This window comes from Ursus arctos, unplaced genomic scaffold, assembly GCF_023065955.2.
Source record: "Ursus arctos isolate Adak ecotype North America unplaced genomic scaffold, UrsArc2.0 scaffold_16, whole genome shotgun sequence".
In the NCBI taxonomy this organism is placed as follows: Eukaryota; Metazoa; Chordata; class Mammalia; order Carnivora; family Ursidae; genus Ursus; species Ursus arctos.
The window spans coordinates 50916103-50933994 of NW_026622830.1; the positions used below are offsets into that span (position 1 = coordinate 50916103).

A 17892-nucleotide genomic window follows, 5' to 3' on the forward strand; every position below is an offset into this window, starting at 1 on the left:
CTTTGAAGCTCTGCGTGCAGTTACTATGTGGGATGGTGTACACATGTAAAGTGCCAGGACAGTTGACCCCTGAACAGTGCGGGCCGCCGGACCCTTCCCCATAGTTGAGAATCGGCAGTTAGCACATATTTTGTATGTGTATCATATACTGTATTATAAAAAGGTAAGTTAGAGAAAAGAGGATGTTGAGAAAATTATGAGAAACTACATTTACTATGCGGCATGTATCAAAAAAAATCTGTGTATACGTGGACCCAGTTGTTGAGGCGTCAACAGTATTAAATACCTGTCTTGTGCCTGGTGTAGTGTCAGCCCCCGGGGGCACAGACAGGAGGGGAGTGAGGCAGTCAGCGTGCAGTGTGATGCCTACAGTGATAGTGCCAGAGCAGAGTGCTCTGAGGACCTGGAGGGCATGTCCCCGTCACGGTCACGCTCAGAGGTCAGCAAACTTTCTCTGTTAAAGGTCAGATAGTAAACATTTCAGGCTTTGTAGGCCACATAGGGCCTGTCACATAGCTGCCTTTTTTTTTTTTTAAACAACCTTTAAAAGGGTAAAAACCTTGATTAGCCCAGAACCATACAGAAACTGGCTGTGGACCAGATGCCGTGACCTCTGCAGGTCTGGCTGTCTGCAGGGATCTGTAGAAAGAGAGTGGAAGGTGGGAAGCAGGCAGGGCCTCGTGGAGGACATGCCCGCTCTAACGGTGCAGAGGCGGGAGAGGCTGGGGTCTGTGAGACTGGATGTTTTTACTAGTGTTTAGGAGTACAGAAAGGGTTGGGTCGAGAAGGAGGTAGGGTTGATACTATTGACAAGATCAGAGCAGCGTGTGGTTGATTCTGACGGGAGCAGATTCCTATGGCAAGCGGGTGGTTAACTAGTACAAGGGTCGGTCAAGGAGCTGTTGCAGTCATGCGCTTCAGAAGGGAGAGGAGCCAAGCCTTTGTCATTAAGGGAATGGCTGCCCGGTGTCTGTCGCCCAGCTAGTAAAGTGATGGGCAAAGTTCAGATGGTCCAATCTAACAGCCTGTGTCCTTTTAATTCTACAATTACGTTGTACACACAAGTGAAGAAGGCCTTAATTAAGGGCGTGACTGAGGAACTGGAGAGAGGGTGATTTGAAGCCTGTTTCTCAGCCAGTCTCCAGGCTCTGACCTGGGAAATGAAGAGCCAGGGCTGAGAGAGGGGGTGTCCAGAGCAATTCCAGGATGGCTCCCAGATTTCTCCCTTGGTGAAAAGTCCATGAAGATCTTTTTGTTTTTAAGTGCTTACTGATCAGACTGTTTGTTTCTTAAGGAGGAAATGCTGTCTCCTAGGTCCATGAACCCCAGAAGCAGTACGCAGAATTGTGTGTATGCACATGAGCTGTTTTCCTGGGGTAGGATGCTTGGGCTTTCGTCCCATTATCAAAAGTGAGCCCAGCCCGAGGCGGGGGCACTCCTTGTTATTGGACTGTGGATGTCTGACACTCTGCCCGGGTGTGAGGCTGTAAGGGAAAGCTAAGCATCCAAATCACAGGACTGTTACTCTAAGTGTCATACATCCCAGACCGCTACATAAAACACAGGCCCATGAAGCTGTCACCTGAGCCCAACTGTACCAACCGAGGTCTACCAGCCAGCAGTGCAGATGTCTCCCCTGGCCTCCGAGAGACAAAACAAGGCCCGGTTTTTGTACATAGAAGGCCAGCCAGGAGAGTTTGGGACTCTCGTTGGCATGGATGTTTCAACATGCTGTTGTACATGAGATGAAGCTAAAGTTTATAAACTATTAGGAATATCTTAACAGTCCCATGGCTATAAGAGATGGACCAGTGTCACTTTTAGTTAGCTGTGTTCGTTCCAAAAAGGAGTGTAGTTTTTCTGTCCGCTCAGAAGTGCGTTGATAGTTAATAGTTGTAAGACAGTACCTAACTCGTCCTGTTACAGTTAGCTCTTCCGTGAACAGATGCAGGAGGAACTGGGCAGCTGGTGGTTTATGTTCGCACCAGGCAGATGAATGTGGTGTCCTGGAGTCTAAACTGGATTGGTTCGTGTTTGACATTAGCGTTATATGTAATTTAGGAATTACAGACTCTAGATTATAGCAGTCCGTGCAGAGATTTGCTGTTTTTGGTGATATATGGCTGCCCTATAGAAGTTGAGGCTTAGAGGGGAGCGTTTGGAAATGGGTTTATGTCTGAGAAAGTTTCCCTTTTCCTGTTGACAGGACTGTGACCTCCATTAAGGGCCAAGTGTCATGAATGGCAAAGATCTAAGAAATGATGGAATTCAGTGGTGGTGTAGACGTTAGAAGTGAAAACCCCTAGGCTGTTTAAAATATCACCCTTAAGATTTCAGGCTGGGGATAATTGTGATTCCAGTGTAGGTAAAAAGTTTGGCGTCTCCTTGGCTGTGTCCTGGCAAAAAAAAGCTTTGCTTTCTGCTTTGGGAAAAATACATTAGTTGTGTCCTAAGGAATTGACTTGATAAAAGAGGTAGCAGGAGTAACTTAGTTTAAATGCAAGTTGTCTACATATGAATTAATTTTTGTCGGGTGACGGTTGATGATTTGGTTGGTGAAGAGTTGATGTTTGATTTTCGTCTTTGAGTCTGCCCTTTCAACTATTTCATTGGAAATTCTAAACTTTTCCACTGGGTGTTTGCCTCCTTTATTTTTATTGTTTTAGGTAGTCTAGGGTTTTAGAGGTTGATCTAAATTTAGGGATCAGCTGGTCCGGGGCTCCCACTGTAGAGAGGAAGAAATAACAGGGTAAGGCTCCTTGGGTAAATGGCTCCTTGATACTGACAGAGGAGAACTCTCAAGATTCTCTCAGCTGTCTTGACCTTTAGCTCACGGGTGATCTTTTTAGTAGATGAGAAGGGTATGAAGACAGCTTCTAAAACTCAGGTTTCCTATTAACTGTCAGGAGATTGAAAAAAATGGATGTAATTGAAAAATGGGTGAGAAATGGACACCGTTGAATCCGTTGTTCACACTGTATCCAAGTAACTTGTGGTTTGCATTCAGTCATTTATTTCTACATTGTCTTGGATATTTGAGGAATGACAAAACAAATCTCACACGTGTATATAGTCTAAGTTTTAGAAGACTAATAATGCCAGTTGTTCTCACTTCTCTACCAGATTTAGAGCATTGTCCTGAGTCACTCTTGACTCTTGAGCATCTTGTCCTGATGGGGATTCATTAAAAAGAAGACAGTCCTGGGGTGCCTAGCTGGCCCAGTGGGTGGAGCATGTGGTTCTTAATCTTGGGGTTGTGAGTTTGAGCCCCACGTTGTGTGTAGAGATTATATAAGTGAGTAAGTAAGTAAGTAAATTAAAAAAAAAAAAAAGACGGTCACTGCCTCAGGAAGCTTTTGGGTACGTCAGTGGTCCTGAAAGTAGTGTATGTAAGAATCACCAAGGAGAGTATATGAGAGATGCAGGCAGGGGGGCCTGGTGCCTTAGTCAGTTAAGCGTCCTACTCTTGTTTTGGGCTTAGGTCATGATCTCAGGGTCATAAGATCCAGCCCTGTGTCAGGCTCTGTGCTCAGTGTGGAGTCTCCTTTCCTGCCCCACCGCCTCGTGATCTGGCTTTTTCTTTCTCAAAAAAAAAATTTTTTTTAATGCAAATGCCTGGTGTTATCCCACAGAGATGTTGGATGATCATTGCTGATGTGGACGCCTGTCACCTGCATTTTATTTATTTTTTATTTTATTTTAGTTTATTTGTTTTTTAAAGATTTTATTTATTTATTCGACAGAGACAGAGACAGCCAGCGAGAGAGGGAACACAAGCAGGGGGAGTGGGAGAGGAAGTAGCAGACTCCCAGCAGAGGAGCCTGATGTGGGGCTTGATCCCATAATGCTGGGATCACGCCCTGAGCAGAAGGCAGACGCTTAACCGCTGTGCCACCCAGGCGCCCCTGTCACCTGCATTTTAAACTAGCATCTCCTCGTGCTGAAAGAACACTGCTGTAGTGTTGCTGTAAGGACGTTGTAAATCATCAGGACCTAGAGTTTGGGAGGCCCCCAAGACTACCTGCAGGTTCCGTGGTTCACTAGAAGGACTTAGAGAACTGCGAGAAGCCATTATCCTCATGGTTATGGTTTATTACAGGGCAAGGATGCGGACAGAAGTCAGTGAAGGAAAGGCACACCGGGCGAAGTCCAGGGAAGACCAAGCATGAGCTTCTAGTTGTCCTCTCGCAGTGCAGGTGTGCTGACTTCTCCCAGCACCGATGCTGCCAACCAGGGAAGCTCACCTGAGCCTTGGTGTCCAGGATATGTATTGGGGGTTGTCCCATAGGCACTGCCTACATGGCTGAGTTTAGTCTCCAGTCCCTCTGGAGATCAAACTGGTGTCGTGTGTGGCGCAAGGCTCCACCAGAAATCAAATTGTTAGCATGGACTGTCTGGTGTGGCCGAAGGCCCCCAGCTAAACAAAGACCGCCTTATCAGGCAGGGGATTCCAAAGGCTCAGAGGTGACTTCCCAGGAGCTGGGCAATGGCCAAATCTTCCCTGGGGCAAGCTTAATCCTTTCCTGCATACAGCCTAGAAAGTAAATTGTTATTCCTGTCATTACTAGGGAGTTCAAGAAATTACTGCTTTTGGGGCGCCTGGGTAGCGCAGTCCTTAAGCGTCTGCCTCCGGCTCAGGGTGTGATCCCGGCGTTCTGGGATCGAGTCCCACATCGGGCTCCTCCGCTGGGAGCCTGTTTCTTCCTCTCCCACTCGCCTGCTGTGTTCTCTCTGTCACATAAATAAATAAAATCTTCCAAAAAAAAAGAAAAGAAATTACTGCTTGTAGGTAGAAGATACATTGCAACCACATGTAGTGTAATTTGCCACAAAACTAAAATACCAGAATTTCTGCACCCAAGTGAAGATGTCTCCAGAAGTGTGTCATACTTGACACCTGTCGTAATGTTTTCATCAAGAATTTGAGTAAAGAACAGGAGTTAATGCTGGGAGACCGTTCATTTTTAGAATCAGGATTTGAAAATACTTCGACAGGTTGTAATGAAGTGCTAAAATCAACAAGGTAAAATTTATAAGGAATAAAGGTAAAATGACAGACTTAAGTTAAAAAGAAAAAAACAGCTGAGAAGTTAAAGATATGTGGTATGTGCCTTAGCTGTACCTGTGGTCAGAAGATCTGGGGAAGATGACTGAAACGGATCGGCAGGCTTCTTTGTGAAGGGGCAGATGGTAGATATTTTAGGTTTTGCAGACTAAGAGGCAAAATGAAGGATATTATGTAAGTACTTACATAACAGGAGAGAACACTAATATCTATAAAATTTTTATTGACAGAATTTCAAATAATAGTTGAGTATGTATATATATTTTAATACAGGTCTAATAAGAATGGAATTTTTTTTCGGGGGAGGGTTGGATAACATGTTTTGTAATTGGAGCTCACAGGTAGTGTTCCGTATCATCACAACCAATGACAAATGTTCAGTCTCGGGGCTGATCGTCACGGAAGGTTACAGATGTCATCTCTGACAGTGTCTGCATACTCGTAGGTGCTCTTGCACACTGATACCAGTTCGGGAGCATATCATTTCAGTTTAGTGTATTCATCGTTTGGCAGACATCGATAGAATTCCACTAGATTCTTTTTGATGTTTGCCTTTCCGCACGTCATTACAGCGCAGATTCCTCTCTCCGATTGATGGTCTGATGGAAGTGCCTCAGTTGCTCGGTGAAGTGGGTTTGAGATACGTGAATTTTCATTGTACTTGCATTGAGGTTTGAGAAATGCCGCTGGAACTGTAGTTTGAGCTCAAAACACATCTGCTACACGTTTGTGTGGGGACATAAATCCACTTCTCTCTTTAACTTTTAATTTTTTTCATTTTTAATTAGCCGCTATGCCCAGCGTGGGGCGTGAACTCCACCCTGAGGTCAGGAGTTGCACGCTCCTCCGAGTGAGTCAGCAGGCGCTGCTCTAACTTGTGGCGGCGGGGGAGCCGTGTGGCCGCGTCGGACGTTGCTTGTGAGTAAGATGCTTGCAGCCACTGAAATGCCTTCACTGCCCGAAGTCCCTCATATGAGCGCTGCTGTGCCTTGTCAATTTAGGCTGAGCTCATGAAGAAATGTTAACATGTAGGAGCAAAAGCTAATTTCCGAAGCAATTCAGTGTTTGGTAATAGTGATGAGTAAAGGGGGGGGTCTTTTTCAAGTAGATTTCAGTCTTGGCTCTGCGGTTGAAAAGTCACAACAGAGCCTTGCACAAACCATTGAACTGCAGTGTGGTAGGACAAGTCAGGCTATGTCATGAGGTTGCCGTTGGTACTACTGGCTCAGTAACACATGATGGGTTCGAATACTTTCCAGAAAGCTCCTGCTCATGAATGATAGACTGAATAACCATAGTTTAAATGCTTTAAGCAACTTATATTTTCATCATTGTAAATTTTCCAGCTAACCCTTTTTCTGCTCTGCAGATATTTTTACTGTCATCAGTTATAATGTGTCTTAGCAGATTCTACTCCAGGTTGTATTAAATCAGGGTTTTCTTAATATCTTTAAAAGTGTTCTCACCAGCAGTTCCACACTGACTGCCCTCAGAGGCCCCTTCTTCAGTCCCATTGACCCCTTGAACAAACAGCCTAGCAGTGTGGGGAACACCTGTTGGCTCAGTCCTTCGCCTCGTTCCTTCACTGACTCTCTGTTGTCATCCATGTAAGATGAGGGACCATTTAGGGTTTGGAGCAGAGAAGCGATGCCGTCTGATCTAGGCTTGGAATCGGTCTGCCGTGGTGAGCGTGTATGCTAGGGTGGCAGGGCTGGGAGCGGGGAGGCCTGTTCCGGAGTGCTGTAGTCATTTCGGTGAGGGATGGTGGCTCTGGTCACGATGGTGTTGGTGAGCATGATGGCGAGGGGACAGCGTCTGGGCCTCTTTTGTGGGAAGAACCAACATTACTTGCTGACAAGACCGGATGGGGAATGTGGGAGGAAGACAGGCGGCAGGGATGACGTCCGTTGTTTCTCGCCTCAGCAGCTGGAAGGCGGACGTTGTCGTGAACGGAGAAGGCTGTGTGTAGGAAGGTTTGTGGAGGGGGCGGGCCAGTCAGCACCTGGGCTTGGAGGTGTCGGACGTTTCACTGAGTTCTCTTCGGTGATGCTCCACTTCCCCAAGGAGCCTACAAGCAGGCCCGGCAGAGAGTACACCTGCCAGGGTTTGGTCAGGAAAACCCGGGCCATTCTCGACAATTAGTCGTACGGGGAATTAGAATCCATCCCTACCTCTGGGAGGGCTGGCAGAGTTGAAGAGAATGATGTTTCTCTTCATTTTGCCCACGTTGCCTCTTATTAGCGTTCCCTGCCCGCCGCCCTGAGCTGTAGCAGGAAGGGGTTTTGGGAGAAGTAGCTCTGCCGTCTCGGTGATGCGCAGGAGCAGGCCGCGGTGGGGCTGCGGTGCAGAGTGAACAGCGGTCAGTCCAGCGCAAGGCCAGGCAGTCGGGCTGAGCCGGAGGGACAAGTTTTAGCTTTGTTAGCATAGAAGCAGCATTTGAATGAGCTTGCCTGGGAGGTAAGCATAGCTGAGAGGAGAAAGGACAGAGCCCTGGGCGACTCTGGAAGGAGGGAGCCATCGGTGGGGTAAGAAGAAAATCACGAGAACATGAGTGGGAGATCAGCTCTTGTCAGTTGTCGAAAGGACGAGCCCTGGGCTCTAATGATTGGATTGAGCAGTGCAGAGGTCGTTGGTAGTCTTAGAGGGAGAAGTTCGTGGAGTGGTGGGGGCCAGAGCCAGTGGGTTTAAGAGAGAAAAGGAAAAGAAGAATTTGCGATATCGAGTATGTTGTGTGTATGCTTGTTTGTGGAATTATTTGTACAGTAGTTGTTTTAAAGTCCCTCTGGGCTGATTGTCATATTTGTTCCCTTCTTGATATTGGCTTGTGTTGATTTTCTCCTCCCACGGGAATTGACGCTTTTCTGGTTCTTCCTATGCTGAATAAGTTTGGGGTGTGCCCTCCCCATTTAGGATATCATGCAAGGAGACTTTCCATTGTATTGAAATCTGCTGATTTTGGTCGTGGTTTAAATCCAGTCTTGCTTCCTAATCCCCCTGCTCCAGTTTACTTTTCAGAGTGGTCAGAGAGCTTCTGCAGTTACTCTTTCCAGCCTTCCTAGTTGCTCTTTCTAGGAGAGGCAGGAGGGAATGTGCTTCGTCTTCCTTACCTAGATCTGGGACCCTTCGCTTTGCAAACTGCTTCCATTTGTCCAGGTAGTGATCTCCAGTTCCACCGAGGCCAGTGATGCCCGCACGACTGTGTCTCTTGATCACTTACCACTCCCAGGCCTTGCAGGAGATTTCCTGCTAAGTACTGCATGCATTTGGTTCATGGGTCCTTCCTTTGGTGCCTCTCTCAGGTAGACAGAATGACCCTTAGGTATACCTTAGTAGCCCATTCGTTCATTTGTGTACAATTGAAGCGTTGTCTTGTCTTGAATATGTTAACTGTGCCTATTAATTAATTTGAGTAGAATAGTGTTTCTTTCGTATTTTTAATGAGCCTTTGCGCAGTGGAATTTTCTATGGATATTATTTACAGTGTAGAACAGAATGGTGGTTAAGAGGATGGGTGTTGGATAGGTCTTGCTTTGAACCTCAGATTCGATTCTTATTCCCTGCATGTTGACCAGGTTCCTTAAGCTCTAAATCTGTTTTCTTATCTGTTAAGTGGAGATTATCATAACTCTTTGACAAATGTGACAGAACATAGTTCTTAGTACATGGCTAGTTAGAGAAGAATCAGCCTGAGGTTCAGCAAATACAGTTCCCAGTGATGTAGTTATTTCTGTTGTGGGGATTTAAAAGCTAATCTTATTCCCTGATGAGTTTGACCAGCGTATCTAAGAAGTGCAAGCAGTTGGTATTCACCGTGTACTCTGCATGTAGAACGGGCGATTTATTGTTGTTGTTGTTGTTCCTAATACCGGTTTTTCAGCAATTAGTAATATTGCCTCTTCATTTCCCTAATGTATTCACATCATCAGTAGCTTACTACCGGTTGGACCGCAGACCCTGTTCCATGCGCTGGCACACAGATGAATGGGATGCAGTGACCTATGACCTATGAGCTGCTCCACTGTCTAGTATTAGAATGTGTTTGACTAGAAAATTATTTTGAAGCGTAAAGAAGCTTTTGTTTGCCCAGATAACTTTCATAATCATGTTTGCGTTCTTTATACATTTTTGGTTTTTCAGAAAGTTTCTTCTGACCTGTGTTCTTCAGAGTACAGGTTACTACGGCTTGCCTGAGTGCAGAAACCTTTGGTACACTGAGCTTAGAGGAAGGGACACCTGTGTGAAGTGGTTATATATTTTGGACATTAGAGACCTTCACAGATAATTTAAATGGTTAGAATGTTGTGCATTGAGAAACAGTGGTTTTGGGCTTTATTTGGCAGTTAGCATCAAGCGGACCATTTCCTGCCAGGGGCTCAGCCTGCATGGTTAATTCAAGCCAGAGATCTTCTAATATGGCAGTGTGTCATGTTGACTGTTAGTCAGCTTCAGAAAGAATCTTTCTGTCATGTTTGCTTTGGAAAGCCCAAATCATGTCCATTGTTTTAACAGTAATAAGATCTGGGTAACTTGGGAAGCCAGAATAGCATCGTGATTCTAAGGTAAGCTGGTGTTTGAATGCCTGATCTCTCTCTCCCTTGTCTGCTGTGTGACCTTGGAAAATGTCTTAAGTTTTTTTGGACTTTGTTTTCTCACATGCAAAATGGAACAAGAGTAGTAATCAGTTAGGGCTGTGAGGATTCCAGAGCTGGTGCTTGTAAAGCACTTGGGAGAGATTGCTATGACACCACACCCTCCGCAGATGGCAGGTTGTCAGTGTTGTCCGGGTGAGTGAGAGGTGGGTGTCAGGGACTGTCCAGGTTGGACTGTGCACTGAAACGAGACCATTAGAAGCAAAGTGATCGTGTGGAGTATGTTACCTGTTCAGGAAGCATAGATTCAGAGTGTGTTGTGACTGGTGGGAAATTCTCATTTGCATGTTAGGGGGAAGAGAGTTCAGAGTAGCCTGAGGACCCCGTGTACGTATAAATGTCCCCACTTACGCCAGAAACGTAGAGATTGTCCATCTTACAAATACCTTCAAGGAGCTGGCAATTTATTTCATTGTATAATGAGCCAAGTTTAATTTTTCTTTGGAGCAAAAGAATTTAAGCATTTTAATTATAGGATTGGGGAAATACCTAGTTTTCTGCCCTAGTTGAACTAGTTCAAATTGTTATGCTTGTATTTTAGTAGTTCCATGCTGGACGTGGCCCTAAGCTGCCCGCAGTTCCAATGGCAGACATCCAGCAGGTCCAGTGTTGATAAATGCGGTGTTGCTATCTGCTTGAATTCTCCTTAAAATAGAAACTAAAGTGAGGAGCAATTATAAGGCCCTCAAAGCCAGTGTATACGCTCATTTATTCATCATTAGTTCATTCACGCATCAAGTGCATGTGTTCTGATCGTGTGTTTTAGGTGTTCGGTCCAGTGCGCGCTGTTGGTTATAGAGTGGCGAACAGAAACCAGACGTGGGGAGTAACTGGGCTGTCTTGTGTTTGCGGTTAGTAAGGAGAATAAAGCCAGTTCCAGCGGACTCGCAAGATTTCCCTGAATGACATTTTCAGGTTTATACTCCTAACAGACAAGAGGCAATAAACAAACAAACAAACAACGACAGTAGAAAAAGAGGGCTTTTAAAGAGCAAATGGTACTCACCTGCTGCAGGCACTGGGGCTTTTTGACCTTCACTTTGGTTTTATTTAATAGTGCTTTAAATATTTGTCTGGGATGGCGGTGCTGAGGCTGCAGAACTTAGGCTGTCGTTGTCCCCAGAATCTTGCTGCTTGGGTGGAGGAAGACACTGACAGGCCAGATTTAACATCCGCTCTAGTTTGTTGCACGGGAAGCTCCACCACCGGAGAGTCCTGCGTCTCTCTCGTCTATTGCCTTGTGTCCTGGGGCCGTGCATGGCATTTGTCAGCCACTCCACAGATACTGGTGTCATGTGAAGGCGTGCTGAGGGGGACAGGAGAGAGGTGTCTCACCTGGGGGAAGGGCACGGCTCCCACCGCACATGCGTCCAGGTCATCCCGGGGAAGAAGGTCCAGGTGGAGGAGGTGTCGAGGAGGGCACAGGTTGTTCTGTACACCGAAAATGGCTTAATGTTGCTGCTTTGTAGGATTCACGGGAGATAGCATGACAGTCAGACTGGGCTTGATCATTCAGGGACCAACAGGTCATATCAAGGAGTTGGGATTTCCTCTTCTTCAAAAAGAGTAATTCTAAAGTACTAGAAACCAGGTGTCCTGATACCCAAGCCGGCACTCTTTTCATATTACACAATGCGTACAATGTCAAGCAAGTGTCATCAGGTCTTGGGTTCCATATCCATTAGTGATAGCCGGACTATTAAAGTTCTGTAAGCCCCTGGTGAACTTTTCATCTTTTGGGGAGAGTGAGGATATAGGAGAAATATTTGTTTTCTCAGGTGTGAAAAAAAGTTGAAACTCTTTAAAGGCAAGCAAGGTCCATATGTCTTTGAATTCTAGTTCTCCGGAAGGATAGCAGGTATGTGTAGTAGATACTCAGTACCCGAATAAATGCAAAAAAATACAAAAAACCCTTTGCTTTTGTGTATACTCTTGTAGCAGGCGTTGTACTGGACTCTGCAGGGTGATAACTGGATGAGAAATGATCCTCTCCAAAAGGTCTTTGCAGCCGAGGGAGGGAGACAGAGAAGTCAGTCAGTGATGATGGTACAGTGGGTAAGTCCTGTGATAGAGGTGCGCCCAGGGCATTATGACGGGTACTTATCTTTCTTCAGTCCCCCACTTTTTTTTCTTTTTTAAAGATTTTATTTATTTATTCGACAGAGATAGAGACAGCCAGCGAGAGAGGGAACACAAGCAGGGGGAGTGGGAGAGGAAGAAGCAGGCTCCCAGCGGAGGAGCCTGATGTGGGGCTCGATCCCATAACGCCGGGATCACGCCCTGAGCTGAAGGCAGACACTTAACCACTGTGCCACCCAGGTGCCCCATCAGTCCCCCACATTCTTAACCCTTTTTATACCTATTGTAATTTACCCCCTACCCCAGACCTATTTTCCCCATACCATCCAGTAGCCTCTTAGTAATTTTTCTTCATGGTCATACAGACTCATCTCTTCTTCACATTTGATTTCTGGGAGACAGTTTCCTGGAGATCTCTGTTCTGTTCTTTTCCGAGCTGCTTGCTCCTTCGGTCTTTTATTGTGTTGTCCCTGGATGTTCCTTTGTTCTCATCGTTTGGCTTTTGTCCAGAGTTGGATTTTATGTTTGTGGCAACTCTTGTCTTTGTCTTTCTTCACTGACTTCTTCCTTTTGGTGGCGTTAATTACTTTAAAAAGATAGTACAGTGTTTTTGGACAAGTTGAAGACAGCCTTCAGCATTCCCTCCTCTTGAGCAACACTGCTCCGGCTTGGACTTGTTTCCCTCTCTCCTGGTGCACAGCCACCATTCTGGAATCTCCCTTCATCGTCGTCCTGGGGATTCCCTTATCCCTTCTAATGGAAGCTCACGCCTTGCTCATTTTTTGTTGATGCTCGTGTTTTGGTGGAAGACTTTCTCCGGGGGCTTTCTGACATAGGATGCTTAGGAGGCAAACCTTTTGGGACCATGCATGATTGAAACTTGATTGATGGTTTCACTGGGTAGAGAGTTCTGTATTGGAATTCATTTTTGTTCATAAATTCAAAGATTGCTCCATTGCCTTCTTGTTTTCATGTTACTGTTTTAGAATTCAGAAGCTATTCTCATTTTCCTTCGTATGTAACTTTTCCCCCCTCCCATCTTTAGAAGCTTGTAGGAGTTTTACAATTTGTCCAAGTCTTTTGAAATGTCGTGATGGTGTACCTTGTGTGGTCGGTTTTCATCCACTGTGCTGCATATTCAGCGGGTCCCTTCATTCTGGTACCTGGGAGTTTTCAGTTCTGGGAATACTCTTTGGCATTACTGTGCTGAGGTTTTCTCCCTTGCTTTTCCTTATTTTGTTTTTCTGGAAGTCTTATTATCCAGAACTTGGCTGTCCTGGGCAAAGGTTGTAATTATCTTAATACCTTTTTCTTCTTCTTCTTCTTCCTTCCTTTGCTCCTCCTTTTCTGCCTTTTTTTTTGGGGGGGTCTTTTTATTCTCTATTCAGGGAGATGACTTCAGTTTGACTTAACCTTTTCTTTAGTTTATTATTTCTGATTTCAGAAAGGTTCTTTAGATTTCCAAGGGCTCTTTTTCTATTTTTCTAGAAGAACATCCTGTTTTTCTTTCTTGATTGCAGTGTTGTCTTACCTCTATATTATTGATAGTTTGTATAGTCTCTGTTTCTTTTAGGTTGTTTCCTTCCTTCTCCTGTCTGACGTGGTGGGGCCCTTTGACTTTTACATCAGGGTATTCTGGGTGGGCCATGTGTTGGGGGTCCCCAGGGTTAGTATCTTTAGATCTGTCTTTTGGAGCTGATCAGATTCCCCAGAAATATTCTCCAGTCTCTTTCCGGCACAATTCTGACTTCAGAATCTGGAAGCCAGCGGTGTGCGTGTGTGGTCTGTTGTAGGAGAGCTGGAGAATTCACTGTTCACTGTATATACGGTCATTAAGTCCAGCTCTGTTCAGTGCAGCTGGGCAGGGTGACTTCAGTCCATAGACGCCTCTACTTTTCCGGGGAATGCCCTCTCCCATCTTCTTTCAGAGTGAGGGGGCATCACGTTGTGCCTGGCTTGAGGTTGAGGTTCTGGTTTCAGCTTCCATGGCCTTCCCCGGCTCCTCTGTATTTGGGGCTATGCCTTTTTTACCCCCGTTCTGTCTACACTGCTGCTGCCACTTCTGGTCTTCTAGGACACTGCTGTGCAAGTGGAAGTGGTTCCCGTGTGTTCCACTGCTGAATTAGGACCTGGCTTTCTTGGGCCTGCTGCCTCCTTTACTCTACTTCAGTCTGTTATAGTTTCTGTCTCCTCCAGGTTTCTTCTTTTTACTTTTTTGTTTGGGTCTCAATCTTCCATGTTAGAAGATTTCCTCAGTACTTCAAAAATCTTGGCTTTTTTCTCCTTTCAGTTCTCCCTGTGCTGTTTCAAACATTTTTTAAAAAGATTTTATTTATTTACTTATTTGAGGGAGTGAGTGTATGCACAGGAGAGAGAGCAGAGAGCACAAACGGGGAGGGGCAGAGGGAGAGGGAGAAGCAGACTCCCTGTTGAGCAGGGAGCCTGACCTGGGGCTCCATCCCTGGACCCTGGGATCATGACCTGAGCTGAAGGCAGATGCTTAACAGACTGAGCCACCCAGGCGCCCCTGTTTAGAACATTTTTAAAAAATATCTCTTTAGTATAGTTTTGATGGAAGGCAGTGGAACAGATGTCTATACTCTGTCATTGTATCATGCACTTATTAGCCAACCACACCCTGTTAATTTATGATTTTTGATATGTTTGAATAGTTTCCAGTTGCTTGACATGTATTTCTTTTCTTTTTTTTTTTTTTTTTAAGATTTTATTTATTTATTTGACAGAGAGAGATACCAGTGAGAGAGGAGACACAGGCAGGGGGAGTGGGAGAGGAAGAAGCAGGCTCCCAGCGTAGGAGCCTGATGTGGGGCTCGATCCCAGGACTCTGGGATCACGCCCTGAGCCGAAGGCACACGCTTAACGACTGAGCCACCCAGGCACTCCTTCCTGTGTGTTTCTTAAGTAGAAATAGGTTTGAAGACAGGGACATGGTGCCCTCTTCTCACCCCTCATCCCAGGCGTTGCCCAGTAGGCTTGTGTGGGAGGTGATGGAACTGGCTGAGGGGTGAGTTCAGTAGAGCTTCAAGAAGTGAAAGGAAGGGGGTTTTAATGCGCATGTTGTCTCTCCTTGTCAGGTTCTCTGAGGACTATGGAAAGAGGAAAGAGAAACCGGGAGCATTTCCTTTAAACCCACGTTTGATTTCTTCACAGAGGTATCGTGGCCTTCAGAACTGTGAGTATAATTCTCTTGCTACATTTGTGTTTTGGTTTTTCCTTTTGTTTTGATTTTTCTTTCATCTGTCTTAAGGTTTCTTTGACATATACTAGAAACAAATAAAAGCTAGTTGATTTTGCAGAGTAGGTGAGGGAAGAAGTATCAGTTGTTTAGTGCCTTTTATGCGTGGAGAGAGGCAGGCAGGATGACAGTCCTGTCCCTGATAGTTGTGACAGTAGCAGCATGTGCCCTAGAAGAGTGGCCCAACAGGGTCAGCACTGGGCCATCCAGCTCCTAGGTGAGTCTCTGGCAGTAATCCCCTGAATGAGGCTACACTTTGCCCGTTTCACATTTGCATAACTGAAACAGAGGTTAAAGGTTACTAAGTTAGTAAAAAGCAAAGCTGGGATTCAGACTCAGTCTGGCTTTGGAGCCTGTGCTTTTTACTCGTGTTTTATTCTTATGGGCTCTGGATTCAGATGTTGGCTTGGCTGCTTACTTACTAACTCTTCTCTAACTACCGAAACCTAGCTTTCTCTCCATGCGAACTCTTCATTGACTACTTTTTTTTTTTTTTTAAGATCTTATTTATTTATTTGACAGAGATAGAGACAGCCAGGGAGAGAGGGAACACAAGCAGGGGGACTGGGAGAGGAAGAAGCAGGCTCATAGCGGAGGAGCCTGACGTGGGGCTCGATCCCATAACGCCGGGATCACGCCCTGAGCCGAAGGCAGACGCTTAACCGCTGTGCCACCCAGGCGCCCCTCTTCACTGACTACTTAAACCTAGCTCTTTCCTCTGACAAAGGGTGCTGGTGATGGGACCGCTCTCCCAGGGTTGTGGTGAAGATGCCATAAGAAATGTGAAATGTGCTCAGCATTCACAAATGTTAGCAATTGCAATTCGGTGGCAGTTCCCCCACTTTAATGAGAGGAAAACTAAGCTCCAGAGATTGGGTTATTTGTGATTTGTTAATTTGTAACCTTGGCACTTGTGCTGCACTCCACAGTTGGGAGGTTATAGAATTGAGATTCTATTCCAGTTTGTCTTATTTCCAAAGACTGCTCTTTCTGGTAGGCCTAGTGGTAAATCGAGGACAGATCGTTGATAGAAGATTCATCAATCTGTCTTGTGGTATTAGCATTGGTAAGATTTTCGCAATACATTGCTTTGGTGTAAAAGCCCCATAAACTTAGACTTCATGGATTCAGAATTCAGAATCATTATAATTACGTTGAATTTGACTTTGGCAAGTGTGTTTGTCTTAGATGTCCAAGGGGCAGGACCCTGGATTGTTTTTCCATTTCCTTCTGGGGGTCAGTTCACTTTCCTCCTTTGTTCTCCTTTCTCCCCCAAACCCACTTTTGTTTCTGCCAGGATTAGGTATTAGGGAAGGGAAGGGAAATTGTGTCACGAAGTTTCAGTTTCCAAGTAAGGCCTGGAAGTCTTGCTCCTTTTTTCTGATTCCTTCTACCCTTTCTTGGCTATGAGAGGCACCTGTTCTGTGTGCTGTGCCAGGTGTGACTCTGCTGTCTTTTGGAGAAGGCCATGCCCAGCTGTTTACATCCCTTGTCTCCTCCCCACCCTCCCTGCACATTTCAATGTTTCTTCCTGTAACAGTGGGCTATATTTATTGGGTACAAGTCTGTTTCTGCATCTTTAAGAGCAAAGATTTTGTTATTTCGTTTCTGCATGTTTTCTGCTTGACCCATGGGTAGTTTTCACTAAATGCTGGATGAAGTAGTGTTTAATGCTTGCCACAAAATAAGTTCTCTTTTCTTAGTGGATCCAAACAAGAGGGAGAATATCAAGTATAACTTTTCATCAGCATTAGCTATTAAAAATCGTTCGTCATGGTAGAGCCCAAGACAGTTTCATATTTAGCAGAAGTTACACAAAATTTTTCTTCTTAATGGGATGTGCAGTGGAACGAAGGCCTGACAGGGAACTGAGAGCCCGTTCTTGGCTCACTGGAACTTTGAACACCGAGATATAATCTGCTGCTTCTAGTTTGGCCCTCCCCTCCCCTCCCCCCCGTTTGAAAATATGTAAACCCAGGAAAAATACCTTATAACCAGTGTTTCTATAATTGTTTCCCCCAATTCTGGACAACTGGTGAGGCCACACGAGTAAGCCTGGCTTTGTACAGCATCGACTTAATGGTGTTCCTCTGAGATCCGGGGCCCTTGATGTACCTGAGTGCCCTGGTCCACTTGAGCCCCTGCAGGATGGATCAGGTTCTTGGTTCTTGATTTGTTTTGGGGTGTTGCATTCTTAAGGCAGAACTTGGGATGGAGGTGTTTTACAATCAGAATTCTAGGAAAGCAAAGCAAAGTTTTGGAGGAGTTGAATTGCTGAAATATGTATGGAGATTATTTTCAGGGTTAATGGGGTGTGGGGAGGCAGTAGACAGAAAAGAAGGTTGCCCGGAGACCCATCTGAAACCCCCCATTTGGTGAATAAAGATAGCTTATTTAGCGTCAGGGCAGCTGAGAACAATCGACATAGATTGAACTGTGAGGTTCTGGGGCTGTTTGTCCAAACAAAGAGTCGCTAGGGTAAGGCGGTGCTGGCTGTCGGCTCCGGAGGGCAGCTGTCCCTCCCTCAGTGTTGAGCCCTGAGATTCGGCTGAGGTTTGAAAGGCTAGTGTGTTGGGAATAGACACTGGTGGTGGGGGTTGGAGGGTGGGGGAGAGTAGAGGACAACCAGGAGATTGTCGGCACGCTGTTCAGGGAACCAGGTGAGCGGCAGCGGAGGCTGGGATTGGAGCAGGAAAACTGGAGGTGGTGAGAAGCAGTTGGGCCTTGGATGTATTTCAAAGGTAGAACCAGTAGGATTTGCTGACAGATTGGATAAGGCATGTGAGGACAAAGGGGAGGAGTTGAGTTGACTAGAAGGCTCTTGGCCTGGGCAACTAGATGGG

General features: G+C 45.6%; 1 protein-coding gene across 7 annotated transcripts in view; it reads left to right on the plus strand.

The window, feature by feature from the left end:
* Positions 1-17892, plus strand: part of LOC123000541 (focal adhesion kinase 1-like) — a 96120-nt gene that overhangs the window by 10306 nt on the left and 67922 nt on the right. For 2 of the 7 annotated variants that reach the window (XR_008959464.1, XM_057312807.1), the window contains 3 exons: positions 5854-5983; positions 11653-11769; positions 14889-14986. The gene's annotated coding sequence lies outside the window, so the exon portion shown is untranslated. The other 5 variants (XR_008959466.1, XR_008959465.1, XR_007188561.2 and 2 more) reach the window with 4 other exon arrangements.